The sequence below is a fragment of the Bombina bombina genome, chromosome 5 (assembly GCF_027579735.1).
Source record: "Bombina bombina isolate aBomBom1 chromosome 5, aBomBom1.pri, whole genome shotgun sequence".
In the NCBI taxonomy this organism is placed as follows: Eukaryota; Metazoa; Chordata; class Amphibia; order Anura; family Bombinatoridae; genus Bombina; species Bombina bombina.
The window spans coordinates 853,602,799-853,615,428 of record NC_069503.1 but is presented as its reverse complement, the minus strand read 5'-3'; the positions used below and the strand labels follow the sequence as shown (position 1 = coordinate 853,615,428).

Below are 12,630 nucleotides of genomic sequence, written 5' to 3'. Positions count from 1 at the left end.
AGTAGAAGGGAGAGACTCTTTGCAAGCCCGGAGGCGTTTGAGGGAGAGTTCTGAATTTCTTGCCCCTGTGTATGGAGTTAATAACTGGCATTGGGGAGCTTCTGGGGGACAACTTGAGGGTGTGTTGTACTCGGCATTAGAGGTAAAAGGCTCCAGGCAAGCTCTCCTAACTATAAAGTCAGTGCGTGGGTGATCTATGTTCTCCCAGACCCGCTCAAACATATGCTTCTGTAGAGTCTTCTTACCGGACAGCGGCAACAGTGGATCTCCAAGCGCGTGAAGTGTCAGAGCGATTGCTGGAGCGGTGCCGGCTGCTACATCTATGACCCTCTGTATCGGTCTAACAACCAGCCCAGCAGCTGGGCATTCCCAGTTCACAGGGTTCACTGCCGTGTCCCTTCGCGAGCCATGTAAAGTGGATAGTGAGCACCGGGGCTCTAAGGCGTCATCCTCTGGGTAAAAATGCGTGCAGACATGGTGTGAGGTGGTAGGTAGCGCCGGGTCCGTGTCGGACGAAGGGACCGCCATTTTGAGTGCTTGAGAAAATTCAGCTTGATAGGTATCCAGTAGCACTCCCAGCTCTCTGAAGATATATGCCACCAGCTCCATATTACAACTTACGGCGGCTGTCATTCTGAAAGGCAATATAGTCACAGGCAGTCAAGTTATTTCTCCCGGTAGCTGTTTGCCCCGTGCGCAGGAAAATGGCCCCCAGCTAGCATGCCAGTCAGGGAAACAAGCTTCAATGAGGCATATCTGCATCCGTGGAGTGTAGCCCTGCTTGACTTTAACTCTCTAAAGCTTCTACCTCTATAAATCTTGGCTGGTTATAAAAATTAAGGAGCTGAAACGGTCTCCAAATTAGTTTTTAGTAGATAGTGTAGCCAGAGCTACTAGGAGATGCGACCGCTCAGCTCCGATGTTGGCTCCGCCCCCGCAATATTTTATTTTGAGCATCAAGCGCAGCGATCTTGGTAGTGCTTTCTCTTTGCAAGACCTCTCCATCTCCCACTCTTTGTTCGATATGCTGGAGTCTAGAGGAAAAGGACTTAAAATCTGATGACAATGAGTCCATCCCTGTCTGCAATTGCTCTATCTTGGGCAAGAAAAGTGTTGAAATTTGTGAGACAATAGGGTGAGTGTCTGTCAAGATTTCCTCAGCTGTGTCCGCCACCATGTTTTCTGCAGCGTGTACTTCCACTGTAGCTTTGGATTTTCTTTCCTGTTTTTTTTGCCTATTGGACATTGTGCCAGTGGCTTTAATGAAACTTGAATAGTACTTCTGCATGCACCTATCCAACACTCCACTCCTACCTCCAGTAGTTGTGTGCAGGGGAGAGAGCCAAGATTTTATAGCCCAGGGGGTAGTGCCCGTTAGCCAGGTCTTAAGTAACTGATCCTAACAGCGATCACTTAGTTTTCATTCCTTTGCAGTATGTAGGGTATGGTGTACTAATTTGTTACTGTGTCATATCTGATTGTGGTTCAAGTACAATTTGCCCTGGAAGCTTCTCTGCAGGGTCTGCATTCATAGCAAGTTTACTGTGTTAATGTGTCGGTGATGTATTGAGACACATGTGCTGCACTCTCTCAAGACAAGGTTCTCACAGCACCCCCTTCAGCGTGTAATATATCTGTATAAACCTATATAAACCAGCCCAGTCAGCGGAGGAATAACCAGAGAGGGGAGAGACAAAAAGAATGTTATGGCGTCTAGTTAGCCACGTGGGTGACCGGGGCCTTGTACACTGTCTGCTTGTCGCCAGTTGCAGTGAGAGCTTTAACGCTATTAGGGTGTAGGATAGCGTGATCAGGATTAACAATATTTAACAGTCTCTAGTGTGAGTTGGCTTCAGCCCCCCTGCTGCTGCTCCCTTTCACCTGAGTATAGCAAAATGGCGGTTCTTCTCTCTCTTGCCACCCGGCTCTCCCCCTCCGACGTACCGTTCTTTGTCTCTTGTGTCCTCCGGTTGAGCCCAAGTTAACCCCCAGCTGTGCGAGGTCGGATCAGTTGCGTCTGATGGGGTTCTAATGTGTGCTCTTTTTTTTCTTTAGCGCGGTCTTTGGCAGCTACGGCCGTTGTGGCTTTTGAAATTGTTCCGGCAGGGGAGCCGTTGGTGTTGGCTCCTACCTGTGACAAGTCCGGACAGGTCTTGAGGTATACCTGTCAAGGATCAGCGGTATTGTGGTAGTTTACGGTCGCCAATAAGGGAATTTGGGAGCTATGAGCACGGAGCTCCTCTTCCCTGCGACCGTTCGCTCCGCCCGCCCACCGGAAGTCCCTAGTGCCCGGATTTTAATAATTTTAAAAACAGGGGCACTTTCATTCATCAAACTTTACATTTCATTGGTTTTGTTAAAATACTTACCTTTTCTTCGTGAAAGCCGTTCCAGCGCTTCCCCCGCCCATTGCAAGCCTCTTCCTATGTCAGAAATGATGATCCCGGCCTTCCTCCAATCACAGCGTTGCTTTAGACAGTGATTGCCCTGGGGGGAAGCCGTGATTGGAGGATGCCGGAATTGTAATTGCTGACGTATGAAGAGGCTTGCGACGGGTTGGAGAAGCGCTGGAGAGGCTTTCAAGAAGAAAAGGTAGGTATTTTAACAAAACCAGTGAAATGTAAAGTTTGATGAATGAAAGTGCCCCTGTTTTTAATTGGATTTTTAAAAACTGGGCACTCATTCTGCAAACTTTACATTCACTTTAAGTAATGTTAGCTTTTTTATTTTAATTGTTTGAAACTTAGTATTTTTTAATTTAGGTAATTGGGGTTAATTTAGGGGACGTTAGGTTAGGGGGCTTAGTTATTTGCATTGTGTGGGTTTGGCGGTTTAGGGGTTAATAGTTTTAGTAGGATTATTGCATTGTGTGGGTTTGGCAGATTAGGGGTTAATAGATTTATAAGGTTTGTTGCGATGTGGGTGAATGGCGGATTAGGGCTTAATACATTTATTAGGTAGTTTGCGATGTTGAGGTTGGTGGATTTAGGGGTTAATACTTTTATTAGGTAGATCGGGATGTGGGCGGATTGGGGGTTAATAGTTTAATTAGGCATATTGCATTGTGGGGGGGGGGGTTGTCGGTTTAGGGGTCAATACCTTTATTATTAGTTCCGATGTGGGTTTGATGGCGGATATAGGGGTTTTACGTGTCAGGTTTATTTTTGGGAGGCGTGTTAGACATTTACGGGAGATTTGACATGAATTTTTTATTTTCTTAGGCGCCGGCAGTTTCTAAAGTGCCATAAGTCACTGGCGACTCCAGAAATTTGTATTTACGCACATTTCTGGACATCGTTAGTTTATCCGACTTACAGAACTGCCAGCACCGTATATGTGATTCCCCGATGTGCGAGGCGAAATTATGGGTGGCGTGGGTTTCAGCAGTTACTCTGAAGCCTGCGCCGCATATGTAATCTCGCCCAAAGTCTGTGCACCACCTTCACATGAAACCCAAACTTGTTTCTTTTAGGATTCAGATGGAGCATACAGTTTTCAAAAGCTTTTCTATTTCCTTCTATTATCACATTAAAAATGAGCTAGTTGAACACTTGAGGTGAGCACAAGCCATTTATGTGCAGCCACCAATCGGCAACTAGATCCCAGTAATGCATTGCTGCTCCTGACCCTACCTAGGTATGCTTTTCAACAAAGGATACCAAGAGAACAAATCAAATTAGATAATAGAAGCTGATAAATTGTTTTATTGCCCTTTAATTATAGGGATTTTTTTTTCTATTGAATGCTTGAATGACATTTACAGTATCCAAATACAAAAATCTGAAGAACAAAGCACAGTATGATGATAAAATCTAGCTCATACCCTCAATTAAACACTGCATTGCAAACTACATACATACAAAATAAAGCTTGTAAAACAATTTCATGGTGTCATTTTGTTAGCACAATGTTTATAAGGTTTTGTAAATGAAGAACAGTTCAGGGATAGACTTGAATATCTAGTTGGAATGTTCCTGGTCTCCTTTACTGATGTGTGTTAGGGACAGATGTGAATGAAGGTTTGCTCTGAGTTAACCAATCACACTGTAGAATGTTGCAGTGTCATGTAAATGTAACCATTTCTGGAGGAAGTTTTGCAGAGATATTCTACAACAAAAGCAGGCACATTAAATTAGGAATGTATATTTTGAAACTTTGCATCTTAAAATAATAATATATGTCTGCTTGATTATTAAACCACATTTAAAACAAATAGTGTATAAGTTGTTAGATATTGTATTATATAATTTATCTGTCAGCTATCTTTCTGCCTATCAGTCCATCTATCTTTTATCTATCATCTATCTATACATTTATCTATCATCTATCTAATCTATATTATCTATGATATATCTATCTAATCTATATTATCTATCTAATCTTTGTCTCAAATCTCCTTCTATAAAGCTTAATTTACCATTTAATTCCTCTGCATTTTATTACTTCAACTCTTCAGCATTTGTAATATAAATATACAAAAGCCTCTTCACACCCTGAATAGTGAAAAACAAATTGTCAAGTCACTTCTGGGTGCCCATGAGCTAAGCCAGAAAGCAGAATCAGTGTTTTTTGTGTCCTTATATGACTCCAGCATTCCGCACACAGGCAGCTGCAGAGCTTCAGGTTAAGAATTTCAGAGGTATGAATTAGATCACATGTTCAGCTGTGTAATTACTGAAGGTTTCATAATCACACAGTAAACATAGTAAGCAAGGTTAGAAGGAAACGTAATAATATGGTGCAAGTTTGTGTGCTTTATTTTTTCTCCTTATTTGCTTTACCTCATACCTTGTTGTGTTTGCCTGGTTTAAACAAATCTGACAACAGATTTAATCAGCAGCCTGTATACTTTGTCCATTAATCTAAAAATGTTTTAGCTTCATTAATCTTCAAAATAGACCTGGCTGAGCCTGCCACATTTATTGGTGATTTCCTTAAATGCATTTCTATGTATTAACTCAGTACCTTTTATGGAGTGCCAAACTAACCGTAAATATTCTGCTCTTTGATTTTCAAAATGTTGTAGTATTAATCATGATTTCTTCATGCGTTAGGTTTAATTCACTAGTCTGTCAGGAGTTATGGGTCACATATTATTTCACCAGATGCCTATTAAAGCCTGTGGCACAGTTGCAAGCATGTTAAAATAAATTCTAGAGGCACTTTGCTGCAAAGCAGTTAAACAAGTTAGTGCAGAATTGACAAAATCCATCAATAGTTTCTATTGCACCTCAAAAACACCAAATATAAATTGCACACAATATGCACAAAACATGAACTATTTATTTAGTTGATCAAATCAAAGGTGCAGGAGACTTATATTCCATCACATGCAAACAAATATAGACTAACATAGACCTCATGTCTGGTTCCCACACCACAGATACCCATTCAAGTACAGACCTCAGGGCTGAACACACTGACAGGACAGTTATACCATGGGACATAAGGCCAAAAACCTTGGGCAGTTGGCAAGTATACCATAGCAAGTGTTGATGCTATAGAGAAACAAGTCCAGCTTTAGTTCTGCTCAAAGTGGATACAATTCATATTTTGTTGCAAGCTTTTCATATAAATTTGAATGCGTATATTAATGATTTGTGATGTGTACTTTGATTATATTTTTATGTTGCACTATACTGCAGTTTAGGTCTATCTTTTGCATATAGATATGTTGGATTTAGCCAACATACCTGTAGTTCTTGGGATAAAATCTGCTTTTACAAAATCATGTTAAACCTTGTAGCCTTAACAGATCTTTTTAGATAATCTTGCCTGAGCGGAGAGCTTTAGAGAATATGGCCCTAGGTGAACTAAAGATAGATCACTCTCTCTTGTAAGCAGTAGCAGGTCTGATCCAAAGAAGTTAAGGCAACAGTAGATCAGTGTGTGCTCCAGTATGAGAAAACCATTAACAAGCATTGTATAATAAGCAATAATTTGCTTATTTCCTCCATAATATAAATACATTTTTTAAATAAATCAACCTATCGAGAACTGTTGCCTAGTGATGCAGGTGATATCCATCTACAATAATGATAATCTTTATCCTTAAAGAACACAAGAACCCTCATTTGAAAGAGGAACTTCCCTTTTTAAATTTAGTGATCTCTTGACGATCTGGGTGGTAAATGCAGGATTATAAAATGGTCCCGGTGTATAGCCTTAAAAGTACAGGTAGCCCTCAGTTTACGCCAGGGTTAGGTTCCAGAAGGAATGTTTGTAAATCGAAACCGTTGTAAATTGAAACCCAGTTTATAATGTAAGTCAATGGGAAGTGAGGAAGTTAGATTCCAGGCGCCTCTCAAAATTGTCATAAGTAACACCTAATACATTATTTTTAAAGCTTTGAAATTAAGACGTTAAATGCTAAACAGCATTATAAACAGTATCAAATAATCACACAACACAGAATATATAATTAAACTAAGTTAAATGAACGAAAACATTTGCTAAACTGCATTATAAACCCTATGAAATAATCGCACAACACAGACTTTACTTGCATTTTTCTGCAAACAGTTATTTATGCATTCCAATCTGGTCTGATTTATAGACAGGAAGATCTTGTTCCTATGAAAGCTGCTCGATAGCTCATGTCTAGCTAGACTAATTAATTCAGCCTGTTTCTGTGCTTGGCTTTGCATATATTTGCTGCAACACAAGCGGACAGCGCCACCTATTGGCTATTTTAATCAATGCAATGCTTCTTAATGCTTTTCAATAGCAGTCACATGACTGGAAAAAAAAAGGTTGCTATTCTGAAATGGCGCAAATTGAACCGGCGTAAATCGAGGGCCACCTGTATTTCCATACAATTGTTGGAAATGTCCTTGAAAATCTTTTCTTTAGATGCAAATTACAGTGGTTTCCTAAATCTAATGAATAATCAGTTTAACATGTGCTTTTTCAGCCATATTTATTAACTCAGATATACAAACCTAGTAGAATGCCCATAAAGTTCAACCTTTATAAATCTCTTTGATCTCTTTTTTATAATAAAAAAACTGTTGCTTAAAGCAACACTGAACCCAAATTTTTTCTTTCATGATTCAGATAGAGCATGAAATTTTAAGCAACTTTCTAATTTACTTCTATTATCAAATTTTCTTCATTCTCTTGGTATCTTTATTTGAAATGCAAGAATGTAAGTTTAAATGCCGGCCCATTTTTGGTGAACAACCTGGGTTGTCTTTGCTGATTGGTGGATAAATTCATCCACCAATAAAAAAGTGCTGTCCAGAGTTCTGAACCTAAAAAATGCTTAGATGCCTTCTTTTTCAAATAAAGATAGCAAGAGAACGAAGAAAATTTGATAATAGGAGTAAATTAGAAAGTTGCTTAAAATTGCAGGCTCTATCTGAATCACGAAAGAAAAAATTTGGTTTCAGTGTCCCTTTAACCCCTTAACGACCAAGGACGTACGCCACACGTCCTCAAAAAAAATACACTTAATGACCGAGGACATGTGGCGTACGTCCTTGGTCTGGAAAGCAGCTGGAAGCGATCCTGCTCGCTTCCAGCTGCTTTCCGGTTATTGCAGTGATGCCTCGATATGGAGGCATCCTGCAATAAACCCCCTTGGCCATCCGATGCAGAGAGAGCCACTCTGTGGCCCTCTCTGCACCGGACATCGATGGCCGGTATCGTTGGTGGGTGGGAGCTTACGTGGGAGGCGGGTGGGCGGCCATCGATGTTGTGTATGGAGTGGAGGGGGGCGGGATCGGGGGCGGGACCCACGGGGGCGCGCGCGTGCACGGGGGTTGGATGGCGGGCGCGTGCACGGGACAGGAGCGGGTGGGAACCGCTACACTACAGAAAAACATAAAGTAAAAAGTAAACAAAAAAAATAAAGTTTAAACTTTATAAATATAATCTAAGGGATCTGGAAGGGGTGGGGGGTTGGTCTTGGTGGGGGGGAAAGCTACACTACAGAAAATGGCTTTTTTTTTAATAAAATGGCAAATTTTTTGCAAAACTGGGTACTGGCAGACAGCTGCCAGTACCCAAGATGGCGCCCATTAAGGCAGAGGGGAAGGGTTAGAGAGCTGTTAGGTGGGGGATCAGTGAGGTTGGGGTCTAAGGGGGGATCATACACATCAGCATATGTAAATATGCTTTTTTTTTTTTTTTTAATGGCCAAATACCTTTTATTTTAGTACTGGCAGAGTTTCTGCCAGTACTTAAGATGGCGGGGACAATTGTGGGGTGGGGAGGGAAGAGAGCTGTTTGGGAGGGATCAGGGGGTCTGATGTTTCAGGTGGGAGGCTGAGCTCTACACTAAAGATAAAATTAACCCTGCAAGCTCCCTACAAGCTACATAATTAACCCCTTCACTGCTAGCCATAATACACGTGTGATGCGCAGCGGCATTTAGAGGCCTTCTAATTACCAAAAAGCAATGCCAAAGCCATATATGTCTGCTATTTCTGAACAAAGGGGATCCCAGAGAAGCATTTACAACCACTTGTGCCATAAATGCACAAGCTGTTTGTAAATAATTTCAGTGAGAAACCTAAAATTGAGAAAAATTTAACTTTTTTATTAATTTGATCGCATTTGGCGGTGAAATGGTGGCATAAAATATACCAAAATTGGCCTAGATCAATACTTGGGGTTGTCTACTACACTACACTAAAGCTAAAACTATCCCAAAAAGCTCCCTACATGCTCCCTAATTAACCCCTTCACTGCTGGGCATAATACACGTGTGGTGCGCAGTGGCATTTAGCGGCCTTCTAATTACCAAAAAGCAACGCCAAAGTCATATATGTCTGCTATTTCTGAACAAAGGGGATCCCAGATAAGAATTTACAACAATTTATGCCATAATTGCACAAGCTGTTTGTAAATAATTTAATTTAGAAACCAAAGGTTTGTGAAAAAATTTGTGAAAAGTGAACGATTTTTTGTATTTGATTGCATTTGGCGGTGAAATGGTGGCATGAAATATACCAAAATGGGCCTAGATCAATACTTTGGGTTGTCTACTAAAAAAAATATATACATGTCAATGGATATTCAGGGATTCCTGAAAGATATCAGTGTCCCAATGTAACTAGCGCTAATTTTGAAAAGAAATGGTTTGGAAATAGCAAAGTGCTACTTGTATTTATGGCCCTATAACTTGCAAAAAAAGCAAAGAACATGTAAACATTGGGTATTTCTAAACTCAGGACAACATTTAGAAACTATTTAGCATGGGTGTTTTTTTGGTGGTTGTAGATGTGTAACAGATTTTGGGGGTCAAAGTTAGAAAAAGTGTGTTTCTTTCCATTTTTTCCTCATATTTTATAATTTTTTTTATAGTAAATTATAAGATATGATGAAAATAATGGTATCTTTAGAAAGTCCATTTAATGGCGAGAAATACGGTATATAATATATGTGGGTACAGTAAATGAGTAAGAGGAAAATTACAGCTAAACACAAACACTGCAGAAATGTAAAAATAGCCTTGGTCCCAAACGGACAGAAAATGGAAAAGTGCTGTGGTCATTAAGGGGTTAAGCCACTTTTGAATTGGCAATCTGTACTAAATCATTGAATTTTTTTCTTCTAGAAATGAACGGATCTTTAAAGTGTTATAATTACATGCGGATGCTGCTTATTCCTCGTGAGCCTTTAGGCTTGCCGGAAATGTAAGTTAAGAAGCAGTGGTCTTAAGATGGCTGCTCCTTAACTCGTCCGCCACCTCTGAGGTGGCGGACAGCAATCATCCCGATCTGATACAATTGGGATGATTGACACCCTCTGTTAGCCACGAATGTACAGGGGGCGGCATTGCACAAACATTTAACCAGAAATGCGTGTGCAATGTTACATGCCGACAGCGTATGATGTCGGCATTTAGCTATGTCGGGCAGACATGATGTCGGCATTTAGCGATGTCGGGCGGACATGATGCGCTACAGTGGTTCATGTCCGTCCGACATTTTTTTAAATTGACCCCTAATGTGTTTACCTCCCGCTCCGGACCCACAGAGCACTGCTGGTCCTGAAGCAGAAACTTTCTGATCCAATCAGCAGCACAAGTCACAATGCATGTTTATTATTTAATGTGCCTGCTTTTCCTGTAAATTAAATCTGAAAATTGTTTTTCTCCCCTAGGGAGAATGGAGTATTTAATTTCTGGCGCATGTTTAAAACAATTTTAATGTCCTTTTGAAGTATGACCTTTTGTCACAAACAGTGTCCCTGCCAGCGTTCTATATGGTCTATGAATGTTTGTATAACAGAATAACTTCTTAAGTGCCCTTTCCTAGCGTAAACGGACCCAGTTTGTCTAACATCTATTTGTAGCTTAAAGGGACAGTCTACTTGAAAATGTTTATTGTTTAAAAAGATAGATAATCCCTTTATTACCCATTCCCCAGTTTTGCATAACCATCACAGTTATATTAATGTACTTTTTAACTCTGTGACTATCTTGAATCTAAACCTCAGCAAACTGCCCCCTTATCTCAGTGCTTTAGACAGACTTACATTTTAGCCAATCAGTGCAGACTCTTAAATAACTGCACAGGAGTGAACACAATGTTATCTATATGGCACACATAAACTAGTACTTTCTAACTGTGAAAAACTGTCAAAATGCACTGAGATTAGAGGCGGTTTTTAACAGTTTAGAAATAATTTTGAGCCTACCTAGGATTAGCTTTGAACAAAGAATACCAAGAGAACAAAGCAAATTTGATGATAAAAGTAAATTGGAACGTTGTTTAAAATTACATGCCCTATCTGAATCATGAAAGTTTAATTTTGACTAGACTGTCCCTTTAAATCCTCCATTCCCTTATTTATTTTGTAGCCCTCTACAAACCCTGCCTAGCTCTGCAAAGTGCTTTTTGATAATTGGTCCCCAAAACTACTTCTCCATATTAAAGGTGATGGCTCACCAGGAATCTATATAGGGGCAATTATACTTTATCTACTAATATCTTGTTTGCAACAGTACAATAGATTTTTATTTTCTTGTCTAGAAGAACTCCATACTCCTATTGAATCTCTCTTTTTCCAAGTCTTTTTATTTTTTTTATTTTGAACTAAGTAGGAATTCACTTTTCTGCTTCCAGAACAGATACAGATCAGATTTCCTAGACACTGTTGTGTTTCTATTTTTACAACTATGTTAAACTTCATACTATTTGATGACAGACTTGGCAGACAGTTGACATATTTATTTTTGTTCTACAACTTTTTGATGATATCTTAAATCTTTTTCATGCAAATAAACTTACTCTCAGCAAAATGAACCATGTAATATTTTCTAGTGATACTTTGCAGCATGTTGCTTCAAGACACAAGTGATTTTGTTTGTGAAAAAAATATTTCTTTTATTAGAGCATCAACAAATGGCCAAGTAAGTCTCAAGCAAATGGAAATTATTTACAGGGACAAACAACTTTCCATTTTACTTCTAGTATCTAATTTGCTTCATTCTCTTGGTAGCCTTAGTTGAAAAGCATACCTAGGTAGGATCAAGAGAAGCAAAAGGAGTTAGCTGCTGACTGGTGGCTGCACATACATATTTATTTTTATTGGTTCACCAGATGTGTTCTCCTAGCTCCTAGCTCTTTTGATAGTAGAAGTAAATTGTCGAGAAAAAAAAAATCACATTGCTCTATTTGACTCATTGGCCCCAATTTATCAAAGTCTGGCGGACCTGATCCGACAGTGCAGATCAGGTCCGCCAGACCTCGCTGAATACGGCGAGCAATATGCTCGCCGTATTCAGCATTGCACCAGCAGCTCACAAGAGCTGCTGGTGCAACGCCGCCCCCTGTAGACTCGCAGCCAATGGGCCGCCAGCAGGGGGGTGTTAATCAACCCAATCGTACTCGATCGGGTTGATTTTCGGCAATGTCTGTCCGCCTGCTCTGAGCAGGCAGACAGGTTATGGAGCAGTGGTCTTTGTGACCGTTGCTTCATAACTGCTGTTTTCCTGGCGAGCCTGCAGGCTCACCAGAAACACGGGGCATCAAGCTCCACTGTAAGATACGTTTTGGGTTTTATGTTCCTTTAGGAAAACAAAATAGGAAATAAATATGTTTTATATGAATATATTTAAAGTGAGCAATGGCTTAGCAGTATACACATTAGTGTTAATATTTGATAAAATGCTTCAATTCTACTCAAAGAACCCATGAAAGGACAGAGAAGAGGAGCACAATAACTTTCCCTAACACAACATTTTTAAACATCCCTAGTATGTGATCCCCCACTGCATCTCCCCAAACTCCCATAATTAAAAAGTTTCTGCAGCCAGGTATTGTTTCTTTTTTTTCCCCCCATTTTCTCTCCAGTCAGCAACAGGTTCTCTTGCTCCTCATCCTTATAGGCTGGCTTGTTTTCAGGGTCCCCTTCTATTTATACTTAAATGTGTTTAAATCACTAATTAACCAATCAGAAAAGTTAAGTGCTCAATATTGAAAGTAAGCTCACCGACCACTTTCCTTATTGGCTAATCAGAATAACCAATCATTTTGGCTGAAATTTTCTGTAGATAGGAGGAAACCCTGAAGAAGGCCTAGAATACAGTAAGAAAACTTCAACTTGATAATCAGGTAACACCTTTTTGTGTTTTTGTTTTTAGAATTTTTTTGAGGTTTTAGGTGTTGGACGTTGAGG

The 12,630-nt window shown here is 40.0% G+C and overlaps 1 protein-coding gene across 3 annotated transcripts in view; it reads left to right on the top strand.

The window, feature by feature from the left end:
* KCTD1 (potassium channel tetramerization domain containing 1) overlaps positions 1 to 12,630 on the top strand; it is a 416,307-nt gene that overhangs the window by 357,442 nt on the left and 46,235 nt on the right. The gene's annotated exons all lie outside the window — the stretch shown is intronic.